At 36.8% G+C, this 19,497-nt stretch overlaps 1 pseudogene; it reads right to left on the bottom strand.

Annotated features, from left to right (window-relative positions):
* Positions 1-8,809: 8,809 nt before the first annotated feature.
* Positions 8,810-9,668, bottom strand: LOC103014920 (40S ribosomal protein S2-like; annotated as a pseudogene).
* Between the last annotated feature and the right edge of the window lie 9,829 nt (positions 9,669-19,497).

The raw sequence follows: 19,497 nt of genomic DNA, 5'->3' as shown, positions 1-19,497 counted from the left end.
TCTTCCCACACTGACTCCTCAAAAACTTCAGTATGGTACTCCTCTTTTGTGTTAGCAATAATGCCAAAACTAGCTCTTTTCTGTTTCCCAATTTATCATGTTTCAGTCTGAAGAGATTTTGTTTGTTTGTATAGTACCTGTAAAACAGAATATATTCCATGCATAGCTATACAACAAAACTCTTAGAATCTACATTTCCCAGAAACCAAATAATTTATCCCTTGTATAATAAAGTAAATTTATCTATGGAACAGTACCACCAATTATGCCCTGTTTATAAGTTTTCTACCTTCTTATTAAAAAAAATCTTTCTCTGTATCCTTCTCTCTTGATCAGCATATCATTATCCTTCATTAAGTATAAGGGTTTTATAGACATCAGTTCTTTGAATTCTTACATCAAACCTATGTACATGATGTTACAAATCCTTACAGCATAGCTACACACACACAAACACACATGCACTCACCCCTAGGGACATTAGCAGAGAAAAGAGTGGGCTAAGAAGTGATTGATAGCTGTAAAGGTGAAAAGTTCTCTGTAAGTCTAAAAGTCTTTTTCTGATTTTTATAAGTGAGGAAATTGAGAATAAGGGAAGTTAAGTAAATAAGTCTTCCAAGATCTGGCTGTAACTAAAAGACAATGCTGGGATTTGAACTTATATTATTCTGATTTTAAAATCAGTACTCTTTCCACTGCATCCTCATCAATATTTACAGATGTGCATCTGCTTGAATGTTCTCCAAGAAAAGAATGTAACATTAAGTCAGTCAATAGAATCTCAGGAAATAATGTCTCCTTAATTATAATGGAGGAATTTATCTTTTTATATTTTAAGCTACTTGTAGGTAGTTTCTTAGCAGATGTTTTCCCCCTGCGCATTAAGAATCCAGGCTGATTTCAAATTCAGTGACCTGTAATCTAATGTATAACTGGGAAAAATGAATTGCTAGTGAATTTCAAATTAGTTCTTCAATACTGGTTAAATGAATCCCCTCATTTTTCAAGACAGACTAATAATCAGAATTACAGATGGTCTGTATTCTGTTATTAATGTGAGGGACCTAATCACACACTAAAAATATAGTACATCAATGAATCTCCTTGGGAAATCAGAAAGAAATTGAGCATGTCCATTGCTGTCAGCCTGACCTTCAAGATATGACAAGATGCCAAATTACTTAAGATTTCCAGAAACGGAGAGAAGTAAGGAAAGCATTTCAAAAAACAAAACAAAACCAAAAGACCCTCATTCTGTAATTCAGAATCTGGCTTGTATAATGCTTAAAGTCTAGAAGTTATTTTGCATACCTACAGTGGTGGTTGGGAACCATATATCTATTCAGAAATCTCCAACCATAATTGGAGAGGAGGGGTCCAGTGTACTTGAGACACACAGTGAGTTCTGAGGAACAGAGTTCGGGAAGGAGTGAGAAGACTCCAAGAACAGATAGGCTTCATAAAAGAGGATAGACTTCGAACAAATATGTCTTCATGCTGAATCATTTATGTTCTCTGAATATTCCTCACATAGGTTTTTACATATACACTATTTTTAAAAATTTTACCAGACAAATTTTTCTGATGGCAAAGATAACTATGTTGTCTTTCTTCATATGGTCAGGTTCTGTCTTCTTCCAAAAGCCATTAACTAAGCCGTAATGCAAATAAATTACTGCTGGAGCATCCGGAGTTTTCCTAAGATACCTTATTCTGAGGAAATTCTAAGAATCGATTTATTCTAATGAAGTATGAATCAAGTGTTAAAATGTACCTCAGTCATACCCCCTCTTTTTTTTATTTCTCCCATGGAGTTATACAAGCCTATAAAAGGGTTTATTATTATTATTGCTAATATTGTTCATGGAAATACTAGCCTATTAGACCAACAAATTATTTCAGATTTCTTATTTGCCTCCTCCTATTTTTTTCTTTATTTACTCATGCATGATCCTGAGGTTAACTTTCACTTGTGATGAACCCTTTCTCTTATTTGACCAAGATTCACCAATATGAAAATAAGATTTGGATTTTATTTTCTTAAATTATTATATAGATACAGAAATAGGGAGATATATATAGAGATAGATAGATAGATAGATAGATAGATAGATCGATCCTTTGGACTCAGATCTTATCTCTGTTCCATGGCTCTAGGCATCTCAGTACCTCCATCTGTAAAATAAGAATAGACATCCTTATCTGATAGGGTTATCAGGAAGATTATACAAAATAATATGCATAAATCACCTAGGCAAGGGGCAAGCACCTCACCTTCCCCTTGTTTGAGCAACCATTCATCCATTCTCCTTGATTAATTCTTGAAATCAATACTGTCATTGAGTCTGTATGGGAACACATTTTTAAAATAAGTTAAATAGGTATTTAGAAATATGTTCTATCCCAGTAATTCATGATATTTCTTAACCTCATCTGATATCTTGAATCATGCCTTGCCTTTGGTTTAACTTCCGTTGAGCTTCCAGAATTTTCAGATCTCAAATTACAGGTCCTATAATCCTCAGGTTCTGAGATCCTCCCAAATTTAGATTCACTTAAAGCCCCTGGTAGAAAGAATCTAGTATGCTCATGACCTTGTTAGAGACCATGTTTGTATTCCAGGCCCTTAGGATTAATACATCCTATTGATTAATACTAATAATAGAATCACTGGAGAATCCTCATATTTTTAGGAAGTGAAAGATGCATTCATATATTCAGCAGTGTCATGTGATTTACACTCCAGAAGTCTGGAAGGCTGCTGGTATCAGCATCATTTTATAAATGAAGAAACCAAGACTATGACAGACCACAAAGCTATTTAGTGACAAAGTCAAAGTCAAATCCAGGCTTTCAGACTCCAGATCCTTTGGAAAATCTTTTGATTCCATACAAGATTGACTTCCATAAACTTTTAGAACTGTCAAGACCCTTTAGAGATTCACAAGCTACACCTCCTTTTTTTTGTTTGCTTGTTTTGTTTTTTGGCCAGTAAGAAAATTGAAGCCCAAAGAGCAAAAGTTCTTGTTTAGATTATATAACACTAATAAAACATTGAAGATGTTTCTTCCTGATCATTTTCACATTTTCCGTAAGAAGTTGATCTCAAATCTTTCATGAGAAACATTTAGATAATTAGTCTGCACAAACTTCTGTATTAATTAATGACATAGTCTTTGAATTTCCCTGTCCAAAAGAGCATAACATTGGTTTATCTTTTATTTTTTTATTTTTTTGGTTTATCTTTTTAAAAATCTTAGTTTCATAGGGAAAAGTAGGTCATGATGCTAAAATATAGCATGTGAATAGCCTCATTTAATTTGTCCTTCTGTAACTGCCTTCTTTCACTTAGCATAATTTCTTCAAGGTTTGCCCATGTTAGAACATATGACAAGATTTCATTATTTTTTAAGGCTGAATAAAATTCTATTGTATGTATATACCATGCTTTTTTGTTCATTAATCCATTGATGGACATTTGGATTGTTTCCATCTGTTGTGTGTAATAACGTAATAGTGCTGCCGTGAACATGAGAATTGCAAATATCTCTCCGAGATTCTGATCTCAATTCTTTTGGATACTGCATGATTCTATTTATATAAGGTATCTAAAGTAGTCAAATTCTTAGAAGGAGAAAGTAGAATGGTGGTTGCTGGGTGCTGGGGGAAGGGAGAAATGGGGAGTTGCTCTTCAAAGGGTATAGAGTTTCAGCCATGCAAGATGAAAATGTTCTAGAGATCGGCCTTACAACAACGTGCACATGGTTAACAATACTGTACTGTACACTTAAAAATTTGTTAAAAAAGGTAAAGAAAAATCTCCTGACCATCAGTCTACTTAAGTTGCTGTGAAAGCTATCTATAAGGCTAAAATTCTATTTTATTTAAGTAATATGTTTTAGAGAAGATGTAAGAGATTGCTTATGTATCATGTAATTGATGCATTTTAAAAGGTTAAATCATATCTTTAATACTAGACATGAGTAAACATTTATATCTACCTCAACCTCTGTGTATGTTTATAGCCAACTTTGACCTTCCCATCAGTCATTGTAGAGGTCACAGGCAATGGGCCATAAGTGTCCATCATCCAATGGGAACTGTCAGTCCAGTCATTTTGAAGTAAGCTTAGGAATACACTTAATAAGTGGAATAATCATTTTTCTGTCCTCTTCTGCAGCTTGTCTTTCTAGACATATGTTAAATAAGTCTTCAGTCATTGCCAGAAATCCTAAGGAAGTGAAATTCATTTGTTATGTTATCTTAAGGGTGGTTGAAGGAGTTTTAATGTCATCTGCTGGAACAACAGCTGAATTCAGGGATGTTACATAACAGTCTCAGCATAATATGTATTGGGTAACAAAGTCAGATGTAGGCTGAGTATGATAAAAATAAGTGAACTCATGTTGTAACCTGATACTGAATTCAATCTTTGGTTTGGATCTAGCAGAATCTGTTTTATTTTCGTTTGAGTAGTCATCATCCTTTACCTGTGTTTATGGTTTTGTGTTATTAGATATATGCCAGATTTACACTAAAGCTATTTATTATAAACACTATCTATGTACTGTAAATATTTAAAAGTGTACACACAAAAGTTATAAATGTAAGTACAAACAGTTCTACGTATAGTAGCCAAGGAGTCAGGTCTCTAATACTAACTTTCTGTGTTAGTAAATTCTTGTTTCTAGGTTTTGATTTCTTGTTTGTAAATGGAAGAAACATGAGTAGACTATTTTTAAGGCCTGTACTAGAGCTAAGCTGTTCCAATAAGACATTACATTTTATTGAGCCCCACGTGCTGAGCCCTGGACTGGATATTCCGCGCACATCTTAATACCACAATAGCCCTGTGAGAAAGGTAGCGTTATAGTGTCCTATATCAGAACACTAATGGGGATTCTCCAAAAATCAACAACTGATACATAACAAAGTGAGAAAGTACAGTCAGGCCTGCCTACAAAATCCAATTCTTTCTAAGTGAAATTTCTACTCACTACATGCACCAAGAGTTGGAAAATTCCATGATTTCGTTCCCATCCTATCCTCTTATGGAATAGAAAATGTTTCACAGATATTAAGAGATTATAAAACATCTATTTTAATCTTGAACTCAAACTTAAAAATTGGAGAGCACAAGTGAAGAGGTTCTTGGGCAAGATCCTTCTGGAAATCTCCCCTAACATTCTTGTAGGCAGTGTACACTTCTACTTCTGGTGAATCCTGGCCATTAGCATGAAGGCTATTTCCAGTTTCTGTAATTTTTAAAATCCCTTTCCAGCCAGAAATCCAGCTAGAAATGCTCCCAACTATCCATCTGAGTTACAGCACTCAGCGGAGACCAAACATTATATTCTCTGGCACTGTGTTAACTTTCCCTCCCTCACTTTTTCTGCTGCAGTGAAAAATGATTCATCTAAAGGGAACTGGAATAGTAAAAACAGAAAGAAACCATGAGAAAGACTGCTTAAAAATTTTCCAGTCATGGCTGGGGATGAAGAAATTGAAAACAAGCCAAGAATGCTTACTTTTCAGCCATGCCCTAGAAATCATTTTGGTTTCAGAACAAGAAAATCACTTCCATGAAGGAGAACTACAAGGAGACTGTGAGATCACATTTCTTTTTCTTGATCAGGAAGAGAACTATTGTGAAAGGATCAGGTAGTCCCTGAAGAAGCCCCTGAAAGAAACTGATTATAAGAAACATGAAATACATTTTCTCCTTCCTCACCCACTCCCTTGCTGCCTCCACCATCAGCTCCTCGGTCAGTGCAAAAGGCATTTGAGTTCTATGGGAGATGTATTCAGTAACAAAAGAACAAGACTGAGCCTTGATAATTCAGGAAAATGAAACTTTGAGAAGGTTAAGCTTGCCATTTCTGGAAGCAGGCTTTCCTTCCAGAATATACACGAAAGTCCTGGGCACGTCTCTCTTTGTACTTCTAACAGAGAAAGCACTTTACTTTCACCGAGTTGGATTCTCATTACTTTTTTCCATTCTTTCCCCTAATCTCAGGGTGAGAGTGGAAAAAAAAAAAAAAAAGAAAAGAAAAGAGAAGAAAACACAACGTGTTCCTTATTTAGCATCATAGGGATTCCTTTTGTGTGTTTGAATCATTATTGTACTGAAAAATGCCCACTCCACCACTTAGAGTAAGAAAATGCTGTTGCTGCCTTTCCCACTTATGCCACAACCATCTCCCCCACCCCCAAGTCATCAGTGCAACTGTAAGTGTATACTGACTTGTTAAATTCAGTTCTTGCAATAGCTATTTCAGATATCACTGATTTTGCTTTAAAAACATTTCCCCACGAAGAGCACACTCTCAGACTCACTGAGTTATTCATGGTTTAGAAATAAATTCTTTATGATAACATCTAAAAGTGTGTTGCCAAAAAACCCTGGGGTACAAGATTAATGTGTGCAGGAGGAGTTAGAGTGAATTAGGAACATTTACCGAAATTACTTACTGTGAACCTGTACAGTTCCAAACTCTTGCCAAGAGTCTATAAATATTATGTCCTTACTACTGAGAAAGAGCTATTGCTGGTGCTGGGTTGGAGAGTGATAGAGGGCCAAGTTGGATGTCTAGTTATTCTTCCCTAGCACAGTAAGGACTTCAGATTAGGTGAAATGGCTTATAGAAAAGAAGTTAACTGGAAGCACTTACACAAAGAATCCTTGGGGGGAGATATTTAATTACGTCATCTATGAGAAGTATAAGCATTAAGTGGTAATGATAGAAAACTTGGGAAAATCAAATAAAGTCTTAGGCATCTGGCTAAACACACTTTGGTATATCCATGCAAGGGAATACTAATCAGCAATAAAAAGGAACAAACTACAGATAAATTCAACAGGTTGGATGGACTTCAGGAGCATCATACTGAGTGAAAAATTACAGTCTTAAAAGGTTGCATGTTGCATGATTCCATTTATGTAATATTCTCAAAATAACAAAATTACAGAAATGGGGAACAGGTCAATAATTATCAAGGATTAGGTAAGAAGGGGAGAGTGTGACTATAAAGGGGGAACACAGGGAAGTTTCTTAGTGCTGACAAAACAGTTCTGTATTTCTATTCTGCAAATCATTCAGGTGATAAAATCTCATTGAACTATATGCACAGACATACAAAAACAAAAAAAGAAAAATTAGGACATACAAAAACAAATGAAATCCAAGTAAGGTCAGTTAATTGTATTGCTTCAATATCAATTTCCTTGTTTTGATAATATGCAATAATTATATAAGGCGTTACCATTAGGAGAAGCTGAGTGATGGGCACAGGGAACCTTTATTTATTGTCTTTGCAATTTCTTATGAGTCTATAGTTATTTCCAAATAAAAAGTTAAAAAATAATTCTTAGGAGGCATTTCTCAGAGCCTGTATGGATTGATTCATTCATTAATTTTAAAAACATTTTTTCTTTTCTTTTTTTTGCTGACCACCTATTTTTATGTGAAAGTTCTAAATGTACAGAGAGAGGGCATGATAAAATCATAATCTAATCACAAGATACTAGTGGGACCAATGGATACACAAATGAAAATTTAAATTATACAGTGTAATACAAGCTTGTACTGTGTAATGAAACCTAGTGTACAAGATTTTTTGAGCACAGAGGAATTTGTGAACATTCTCTACCTGAGGGATTAAGGAAAGTTTCATAGAAGTGTGATATTTTTGTTTGACATTTAAGAAAATAGTTTGTCAGGTGGATGGGGGTTGTAGCATTCCTTTAAACTGGATCTGTGCATTTTATCTCAATGAAGAGACGCTCCACAGTTTACTTAGAAAAGTGATCAGATAGCCTTTCAGAGACTCAGCCATTTGCTGTCAAGCTGCCATCCCTGGAGAAATTGCCCCTAATTCCAGAGCAGTTGGAACTATGGAAATGAAAGTTGTTTCACTGTAACACATTTTCTTCTTCCATAACAACCTTTTGACATAATTTTTCTATTTTAACATCAGTATTAGTACAGTTCTCCAGAGAAATAGAATAAATAGGATATATATAGAGAGAGTTAGAGAGCCAATGGTGTAAATCCAGTCTGAGTCTGAAGGCTTGAGAACCAGGAACGATGATGGTGTAAGTCCCAGTCGAAGTTTAGGAGAAAACCAATGTCCCATCTCAAACGCTCAGTCAGAAAGCAAACTCAACCTTCCTCCACCTTTTAGTTCTATTCAGGCCTTCAATGGATTGGATGATGCTCACCAACATTGGGGAGGGCCATCTGCTTTACTCAGTCCCCCAACTGAAATGCCAATCTCTTCTGGAAACATTCTTACAAACACACCCAGAAAGAAACGTTTAACTAGATGTCTGGGTATTCTGTGGCCCAGTCAAGTTGACATATAAAATTAACCATTATACCATTTGATCAGATAGGGTATATTTACCTCCTTCCCCTCAAAGAGAGAAGCAGTTAATGAATATTGAATAGTATCAGGTCTAGGTGGACCTCGTCAACTTACTACTTCACCACAGGTTCTTGTTAAGAAGATCACAGAGAACAAGGACGTATAAGGGAAAGGATGATAAAAATGTCTTCCTTGACCTCTGTGTATACCTGAAAATTGGGGAGATTGTATATGGACAGAACAATGTCACACTCAGAGACTGGAGGAAAGGACAATCATAACTTTCTCCCCTTTCTTTTTCCCAACACATGATAAGGAACACCTGGAGAGAGAGTCCTATTCAAAATAGAACTAAAAAGAAATTAAAAGGGCATTAAAAGAACTGGAGTGTGATTTTTTTTTTTTAAACCAGCTTCATTCACTTTATTTTTCTCATATAAAACTATGTGGTGGCTGCAGCTGGCACCTGCGTCCTCTGCATGGAAACTCTGGTGTGGGTCCTTACAAGATGGTCAGTGAATTCATGATATGGAGACTTGGTGAACACTGTCTCTTTCCAGAGATCAGGAGTGAGATAACTGTAGGTCTTGGAAATGGCATCAAAAGTGGCCTTGGCGAAATTGCCCAGGGTGGCGGTGCAGCCCCTGGCCGAGATGTAGCAGTCGTCAATTCCAGCCATTATCAGTAGCTTCTTGGGCACAGGGGCTAAGACGATGCCAGTGCCCCTGGGGGCAGGGATGAGGCACACCAGCACAGAGCCACAGCGGCCAGTCACCTTGCAAGGGATGGTATGGGGCTTGCCAATCTTGTTCCCCCAGTAGCCTTGCTGCACTGGAACGATGGAGAGCTTGGCCTGAATGATGGCCCCACAGATGGCAGTGGCTTACCTCCTTAGAGCACTTGACACCCTAACCACATTGTCCGTTGTAATCCCCAATGGCAACAAATGCCTTGAACCTGGTCCGATGGCTAGCACGGGTCTGCTTTTGCACAGGCATAATCTTCAAAACCTCGTCCTTGAGGGATGCCCCCAAGGAAAAGTCAATGATCTCAGATTCCTTAATGGGTAGAGAGAAGAGATAGCTCTCCTCCAGGGACTTGATCTTCATGTCCCTGACCAGGCGGCCCGGCTTGGCGACGGGGAGCCACTCCTCGTCCTCGGCCTCGCCTCTGTGAGCTCCATGGCCTTGGCCCCAGCCCAGGACGCCTCGGCTGAAGCCTCTGAGGAAGCCACCTCGGCCTCCCATTCCAGGGCCCCCAGGGCCTCCGGGCCCTCCCGCAGCACCAGCGTCATCCGCCATTTGGTGTTTTTATGGATAAGAAGTGGAATGTGATTCTTGAAAGACTCGGTGCTGCCTGGAGATTTGACTGTAGGTAGGCCAATTCTTACCCCACTCTCCCACACACATACATAAAACAGACATAACATAAGCAATGTATAATAATAGCACTTAAGAAAATTATAAGATAAGAGAAAAGGAGGAAATTAGAAGTGAGTGGGGAGAAACTGAGATATTTTGCATGCATATTTTGTGCCAGGCTCTGTGTTTGGCTCTGTCTTAAATCCTACCTGCACTATTGTATCAAATGGTACAGGACCCATTTCAAACACACCCTGCTGGTTTCCAACTGTGTTAGCATCTTAGATGAAGAAACATATCTTCTCCTTTCAGTGTTGCCCATCTCACCATGTTTTCACACAGCAGAGTAATCTTTCTCAAAAGCAATCTGAAGATAACACTGCACCCCCTACTTGAAACCATTCAATAACCTTCAAAGTCCTTGATAAAGTATAAGATATTAGGCTAAGTTTACAAGGCTCTTTGTGATTTGGTACTGCTTATTCTCAGATTTTATCGCTTTTTTCTCCTATCTCTCAGAGTTTATTTTCTCTTTGCTCTCAGATTTTATCTCCTTTTTCCTATCATTCCAGGTAAACGTAGACACTCCACATTCATGAAAGTATATCTTCTCTCAGATCTTCTCATGTACCCTGTGCCATTCACACATGAAGATCCATCAGTCTGTAAAAGCTTCCCCAAATAGTCCACTGCCTACTCCTATGCCCACCGTCTCTGCATGCAGTTTATATTCATCCTTCAGGTCTCACATCCAAATACAAGTCCAAAGCCCTTCTTAGTGCTCTCTAGTTCCTTGTACGTATTTGTCCTAAACTTATCTCTGAGTTTCTGCACATGTAGAGAAATTGTTTTTGCCTCTTTTATTCCTAACACCTGGCATAGTAACTGACCTATGATAGCCTCCCCCAAATTGTATTTCAAATCAAAGATGATCAGTGGCTCAAGAAGATACATTTATTCTGAAGTCATACCAAAACATAAAGTGCCCTAAGTATTGAATGATTCTGACTGACAACACTGGGGAAGCGACTTTCAGTGTGCACATACACATACATACACACACACATATATGATAATAAGTGATTTCAGTGATTAAGGGCTTGGGAGTCACCAACAAATTCCTGAGGTCATATGTCCACAAGTAGAAGTGTTTTTGCACTTGTAAGTTGGAAATGCACCCATTCATTCATTCAATCATTCATTCATTTATCCACATCTACTTTGTGACCATATTAAGCTTGCCCCAAGTACCAAAAATCAAAGATATATTTCATGATTTCAAAGTGCTCAAAGCTCAGTGAAAATAATATGTATTATGAAGTCAAAAAGATACAAAATAATAGGAGATGAATCATCTGTCTTCCACCCTCAAGAAGCTATGTCCTCAGCAGTGATGTACAGCATGTAACTTTTATCTGTGTCCAGAAATAAAAAGCTGATATCAGCATTGCAGAAGATGTGTTCTGCTCAGTTATAGTAGGTATATTTGAAAATGCTTTCATTTTACTTTTGTGTCCCTGGAACTATGGATTCTCTGTTTTCTGCAGTCATTCAAGATCTCACCCCAGGTTATTCCGTGAGGAAAGGGATGGGATAATGAATGTGTCAGAACATACAAGTCCAGTTATGGAAGTGCTGATAGCTGACTCTGTGACCTTAGGCAAGTTGCTTCTCTTCTCTTGGTCTTGGCTATTTTCTTTATATAAATCTAGACACAGATCAGGATGATTAAATGTGAGGTTGTAAATAAATGTAAGCTTTATTGCCTAAAGAAAGTGTTCAACAAAATTGGAAGATTTTTTTTCCACTTGGAATAAAATTTAAAACATCTATGGACCTTTGTTGATATTTGTATTTGTCATTTTAAAAAAAATCTTGGGACAAAATCCTCTTTTTTTGCTCTTTTCTGATATGAATTTTTTGGCATCAGTGCCTTCAGAATCCTTTGTCCCTTGTCCACAGTATTGCATGCATTTCCCAGTAATTCTCCATTTCTGCTCCATGGCCACTTGTTGTCCAGATGTTTCTCTCTGATGTTCCTATAATGGGAAATATAACACAATAATCAACACATTTGTCCTCAGTACAGAGAACTTTTGCATGCTACTTTATTTCAGGCATAAACTTTAAAAAGTTTGGGAGACTCTGGAACACAGTGGAAAAAATCTCGAGTGGACTAAGAGAAGACAAGCAAGCAATATATTATGTGAACACATCTAATTCAAAATTCTCAGGCTCTTTTTTCCAAAAAGAACATTGGCATGATTTTTTAAAAAAGAGAGAAAAAGAGCTGTGTCTGGCTTTATTATTCACAGGCTCTGTCAAGTTGGATGTTTCTTTGGGCCTTAGTTTCCACAACAACAACAAAAAATGAATATTGGAATAAAAGAAAGCCTGTTTTTGTAAGCTTGAATTTTTATGCCAAAATTACTTGCATATATATGAAATATAAATCTAAAAATATATATACTTATGCATGCTTATATGTATATTATTATGTATAAAACAAAGCAGACAAGTTTATGACTAAATCAGTGTTCTGGTGCCAAAGCCAAAATCACTGGGCATCTTTTTCCAATGTTGAGCCCATCCAAAAACACCTATATGAGTATGTGTGCACACATGCACTCTTTTGCACACATATACATACACACACATATACACACAATCAGGTTGTAGAGTCAAATTTTATATAAATATTTGAATTGATTATGATAAAAAGACTTGCAAAGGTGTAAAAGCAATCACTTAAAATTATAGTTTCCATAAATGTCATTAATCTTACTAGATGTTGACAAACTGTTTTAAAATGCATTGATTCATATGTCTACTACCAAGTGTAACTGTGAATCTTAGCCAGTGATTAGAATTAAAGCTTTTTTATTAATTTATTCCAGTCTTACAGACGTATATCCATATGTCACTATTTTCATTGACTTAACTACTAGAAAGGTAGATAAATTCTTCATATACCTGTTGAACTCTTCTATTTTTTTCTTTTGTGAATTGTCTTTAATACTCTTGTTGCATTTTTCTATTTAGTGTATAGTATAGATATAGTGAATCTTAGGTACTGCAAATACTTTTTTCCAAATCTATTGTTTTGTCTATTTCCTTTTTTATGGTATGTAAATCAATAAGATTTCTAATTTCTATCTTGTCAAATAGGGCTTGATTTCTAGTTTTTCAGATGTAATGGTTATACATGAAGTTCTTAAAAGGGCCTGAAGTGCTCTATGTGACCTGATTCAATTCTATCTCTCAATCCCCCTCCCCCACCCCACTCACTTTCTTGTAGCCACATACCTACCTTGCTTTTCCTTAAAGACCCAAGGTACACTCCCACATTAGAACCTTTATATCAACTCTTGACTTTGCACAGGGTTCTCTTGCCCAAGGAATCTGCCTGAATAACTAGTTCACCTTCCTCAAGTCTTCGCTCAAGTGCCACATTTTCAGTCTTATCTTTTGGCATTAATTAGTATTGTAATCTGACCTACTCTCTACCCACCCACTCTGGCTTCAGCATTCACAACCTCTCTTTCACTCCTTCATGCTCTTTATTCCTTTTTTCTATAGCATTTGTTATTTCCTGACAAAATCAATCATATAATTGTTTATTTTGCTTGTTATTTATTGTCTGCTACTTATTAAACATGGAACTCTGTGTTTTGTTCATTTATGTGCCTCAAACACCGAGCATAAACAAGGTGCAATAAATATGTAGGAATGAAGGATGTATTATCTTTCTAGTTTTTCATGAGACATCTTTTACATCATTTTGTTATTATCAATTTTTACATTTAGGTTTGGTCTCTATCCTAAATGGGACTTATTTTTTCTGCATAGTATAGCAGAGTGGTCCACTTTTATTAACTTCTAGATGGATAGTGGTTGTTCCAGCTTTATTTTATAAATAGCACACTTCTCTTTCCTCTAAATTAAAATAACATCTCTATTATACCTTAAATTATGGTACATATTTAAAGCCAAGTCTGGATCTTCTTTTCTTTTTCCATGACCCTTTTTTCCCCATCCAGTGTTATACTGATTTAAGGTAGCTTGAGAGTATGATCTCTCCATTTAGAACTGTACCCCCTTTGCATTGGCAATTTCCCCCTACCTTGCTTAATTTTCCACTTCTAACATACTTTTCAAGTTATAGCCTACCATACAATTTTACTTATTGTGTTTATAGATTATATTTTATTTATCCTCTCTAGAATATGTGTTTAATGAGGTCAAGGGTTTTGTTTCTTTTGTTAACTTATTTATCCCTATGTGTCAAGAAGGACAAATACATGGGCATTCATGCCCAATAATACCTTTAAAAATGAAAAAGTCTATTTTGATTTCTAGAAGTGCATTGTTACAACAGAAAAAGACTATTGTTAAATGTATCTTTTCTTCATCACCTTACCAAATATTGCATTAATTCTAGTATAATATTTTAAGATTCTCTAGGTAAGCAGTCACCTCACCATCAAAACAAGAGATTATTTTAATCTCTTCCTTCCAAGTGTTTTATCTTTTAAAAAAAAATTTCCTTCTTATTTTATTTGTTGGAACCTCAATATATTGTTGAATAATAATGGGTATAGTGAATATTCCTGCAGTGTCTGCGTCAGTGTGTGTCACCTGGTTAACACTCCATAAATCTCTGTTGAATGAAATTTGCTGAAGGAAACCATTTATTATGTAATGCTAAATTAAAAGTAAAGCATAAAATGCCGTGTGGAAGAAACCAGTCAAGAAAGAGTACAACCTGTCTAATTCAAATTTTATGAAGTTCAAGAACAGGCAAAATTAATATATGGTGATAGACATCAGAAGAGTGGTTTCTCTGGAGAGGGTGTTGACTGGGATGAGCAGGAGTTCTGGGGTGTTGTGCTGCAAATGTGCCTAGAATAGTTCCTGACATACAATAGGATGTTCATTATATATTTGTTGAATGAGTGAATATACTTGAAGTCCGCTAAAATTCTCACAATGGGCTTAAGTATCACTTGGAAGCAGATTTCGAGTGTCTTCTACCTCTGGAGTAGAAGAGGTAGAGTTGTGTTTGCATCTGCCAAGATTGGAGTTGTGAATGAGTAATGGGGCATTCTCTGAAAGAAAAGTCCTCTTTCTTAGCTCAAATGGCAAGTCGTGTAGCACAGTAGAAAAAAATGGATGATATTTAATGTCTGGAAGATTCACTTGGAATCCTGATTTCACCACATTCTCTTTTTGTGAAGTTTGCCTGGCTGTCCAAATATTCAGAGACCAATTTTCTTCATCTGCAAAACAGAAATGTTTCTGAAATTGAGTGAGATGATAGTACTCAGCCTCTACTAAGCATTCACTACATGCCACCCTCTATGCTAAGAACATTGCGTATGTTACCACATTTCTTGTGTGTGAAATATGTGAATTACTTAGCATAGAACTCAATAAATATGCATTTCTCCTCTATGGTGATTGAATTTTTAAGACCCCTCCAATTAGCTTTCTATATGTTTTATATTACCTAATTTCTTTTCTTTACATTTTGTAAATTATTCTAGATGGTACTTTGCTGCCCTTTCCCTAAAGACTTTAAATTCCATTGCCTTCTTGAGTTGCATAAATTCATTGGATTACCAAATTTTAGTGTGGTCTTTGATGGCATGTGATCTTTTCCAAAATAAATATGGTATTATCGCCGGTCAAGGGTCATCTGAAAGCTTTAGGATACTTTGGATGAAGTAGAATTGTTTTCTTCTGATACACCAAATTCCATTTTTTGACAACCCTCTGCCTTTTAGACATAGATTTTTGTTTTGTTCTCTGAAACAGCATAGTTCTCTGACAAGCTTGAGAGAGGTGAATATCAAAATCCCCATGAATATATCACACATAAAACAAGTAAGGTGACAATAGCACTATTCTATAAATGTAAACTTTGGAGGGAGTGGCATATTTGATTTAAGATTTCTTGAATCAGCAAAAGGAGTGGAATTTGGAATAGATTCGCATGGAGAATAAGAACGGTTGAGTAAAGAAGGGTAGATGGATTTCTGGGCTTCCAGGGACTTATGCCAACCTAGGAGCTGCCTTGGTTAAGAGTGTGGAGAAGCAATGTTTGCAGAAGAGATTCCATAAAAGAGGGAGAGAAATATTGTTGGAGGCTTCTTCCTGAAATGTGGCTTTGAGAAAGGTCACTGGTTGAATGGGCGGGTGCAAGGACTTAACTTGAATCACATTAACAGTGTCAGAACAAGTAGGAGTTGATGCCCCTTCAGTTTCACCTAAATTTATCCATAGCGATATTTGTGGAGTGTCCACTATATGCCAAGCTCTATGCTAGGTCTTTCCAGGAGTTATTCCATTTACTATTCAGAGCAGCCTCTGAGTTAGGGATTACAAACCCAGATGAAGAAATTGAGGCTAAGGGAGGTGAAGTAGAACAAATGAGAAAAAACATGTATAAAAACTTTCCTCATCTGGAACACAAATGAGAATGAGGCATGGGTTTTTAAAAAGTACTAAGATTTCTCTCTCCACCACCCGCCCCCCAGCTTTTTTTTAATGTCCCCGAAAGGCTGGGATTAGGAATCCTCCCACAGCTCATCTCTCTTGAGAGCTTTCCTAGCACTGCTTCTGATTAAACTAACAGATTAGACCCAATGGCATAAGGCACAGCTTCTCTCCTTTGAGAAAGAACAAATAAGAATGAAGTGTTAGATTGCAGAGTAAGTATGTATTCTGTTCAAGTGTCAACCATCTGTTGCAGTTGTTTAAAAAGCAGACATAAGTCAACTGTTGAGGTGAGATGTTTACCATTACAAACACACAGTAAGTTTATGACACTAATAGAGATTCGTTGTTCTACCATGTGCCTGGAAGCTGCAGTGGGATTCTACTGATGTCTTGGGAAGCCCACCTTCCGGTGAGGGTGCAGGTCGTAGCTCCAGGTAGCTGATGATTAAGTACTAGTCGTAATTATTTCAGAACTGGAAAGCCTTCTTAAAGGATCAACACTCTGTTTACAGATGGAAAAACTGAAATAAGTGAGGGCAGGGAACTGCTTATTTTATACTTAAAATTTCAGTGCTTATAGTTTTCTGTGGAAATTTTATGTTTGCACGTAGGGTTCTCCCTCAGGTTTATTAAGTCCCTAAAGGAAGGGACACAATTGTCCCTATGTTAGCTGCATAGACTAGGACCCAAACATCCCAGTGTCTACGACGTGTTGTAAAAGATAGTTGTAAGATGGGTGGAGGTTTTTCTAACAAGGCCAAAAAGCACAGAGCATTTGTACATCCCCTTGGCTCCAGAGTCATGCCTGTCTTTGCCTTATCAATTTCTTCATTGAATAAGCTGAACGTTCTGCCAAACTGTGGCTTCTGAAAATTCTCTTCAATGAGAACAACTGGAATTAGACTGCAAGTTAGTCTCAGTTTACATTACGGGAGTCAATTTAAACCCAACATAAAGAATACTGCCCAAACAAGGAAAACCATTTTTCTTTTGACGTAGCTCACTCTGTTTCTGAGTGAATGATTAAATCCTTTTGATAGAAGTGATTTTTGACCTTTTGTATTATTGAGTAAATCTAGTCTCCAGGACAATCAAGTGGAGAATGTTATAGACATCATGGGCAGGGCTGCCCCCAGCCCAGTTTCATTGGCATCTGCAATTAGGCTGTGGAAGTAGGAGTCATTCTATGACATTGCGGACTTGGGATCGTCCACCAGGGATGGGGACTTTACAATCAGCCTATCACATTGCACAGAGTTAGTTCTCTTTCATTGATTTTAAGTGTGCCTTTTTGTAATTCTGTAATTTGTTTCCAGCTTTGCCATCACTAGTAACACATCTGTGGACAACTTCCTTCTCTCTCTGTTGATCTTCCAATGTTGATAAGAGATTTAATCTTCTCTTTGTGATTCAAAATTGCAAAATCCCTTCACTTATTCCTCACCAGACTTATTATCCAGACCATGGGACCTATTCCTGTGGAAACATTCCAGTTATCAGCGACTCTATTAAAACAAAATGTTCAGATTCAGCCAATGGAATTTGTGAGGAATATTTAATTGTGCTAATAGCACTCCTTATCTAAGTTCCTAACTAATTGAATGCATATTCAGGGAGCCAGGTAATGACAAGTAATGATTTCAGATTAATTACTGTCCCAGGCAACTGTAAACAATTTTAACTCAGGATTTCAGTTGGATACTGACTTTTGCAGCCTTCTCCATGACTTTTGAAAGATAAGTATGAAATAGGGAGTGAAATGGGCCCGCATTTCAATCTAAGGTCTGGCTGATGAAGCCCAGTAAAAGTTTTATTCTCATCGGCCTCTGAAATTAGATTGATGATATATATTTTTTCCTACCAAGAACAGAGGCCACCCGAGTTCATGGAGGGGCAACTCTAAGGTATTTTGGTAATACTGCCCCTTTTGGGGTACTGGGGTGCAAGATTCCTCAGAGGGACTTAAAAAAATAAAATAGGTACCTTCTTACAACCAAGAGGGGAAAAAAAAATGAAAACAAATTATTGCAAGAAAAGTCATTGATTTTCTTCATATTATGCTTAATTTTAACATCCGAGCTGCTGTGTAAAAATTATAGTCACAAATACCTTAACCTCCCGACTATTTTTATTCTGTGTCCTTACTGTTCCTATGACGTGAGCACCGCACCCACCCCAGGATATTTCCTCATACAAATACTCCTCAAATGACCACCTCACCCTCTGACCCAGGAGGATGCTGCCATAAGTCAGTATTCCTTCAATATTTAGAAGAATAAAGCTGTCAATATGTCTTACTTTTTATGCATTTATTTGTTCATTGCCTTACTTCCCCTCAAAGATTTAAGTGTACTACAACAAAAAGGCATACAATAATAAATTAAAAAAAAAAACTGGAGTGAGAAAATAGGGGGGAAATATTATTAAGAGTAGAAATTCAAAATCATGGTGAAAAATGAAACCAAGTGCTCTGGTCATAAGGGTTTATACGATAGCCACTTTCTCACCTCCTTTACCTCCTCTTAGGCACTGTTTTGTTTTGTTTTGGGAGCCAATTGTTTTTTGTCATAGAAAAGAATAATACCATTATTTTCTTGGACATTTTCATCCAGATGTTTATTATAGTTTATTTTCAGTGTTTTAGTTTTATTTTGGGCTCTCTTTACTGAAGTTAAGGTGTAATGCTACAGCTGATGTTAAGAAGAATAGTTTGTACTCTAGGAAAAATACATGAAATGACAAATACAAGATACAGAAAGTTAATGGGGATGGTAGAATGCATGTAGCTCAAATCCATGTAGCTCAAATTTTTCCAGTTCTGTCAGCAGGAGTTTTTGTTTTCAGAAATATATTGCAATGCAAAAGACAGGACTCGAAATATCATTATCACATAGTCCAGACCCCTCCAAATGGATCCCACTCAGTCCAGATGAGTATGACACTCTAACTGCCCTATCTAGGGCGATGTGTCCCTCACACACAGGATTAGTCCTGTTGCAAACAAGAAATTCAAGGAGCTCCAAGTGAGGAGGTGAGGAGTATCTGCACTGAGGAGTAGATTCAGAGGGGATCCAGGAGGGTATTGAGATGATTGACATGAAAGGAAGCAGAAACATCAAGTTTTAAACCAGTACTTTCAAGAGGTTGGCAGTAAACAAAGCGAAGTGATGAAGCAGAAGCTAATAGGATTCAGGGTTAAAAGAAAATATTTGTTTTTGTGGGTTTTGTTGTTTTAAAATAGAAGAAGCAAATAAGTTATAAATTCAGA

The sequence above is a fragment of the Balaenoptera acutorostrata genome, chromosome 19 (genome assembly GCF_949987535.1).
Source record: "Balaenoptera acutorostrata chromosome 19, mBalAcu1.1, whole genome shotgun sequence".
Classification (NCBI taxonomy): Eukaryota; Metazoa; Chordata; class Mammalia; order Artiodactyla; family Balaenopteridae; genus Balaenoptera; species Balaenoptera acutorostrata.
Note: the sequence above shows the minus strand (reverse complement) of the source record. Positions and strands in the feature narration are given on the sequence as shown.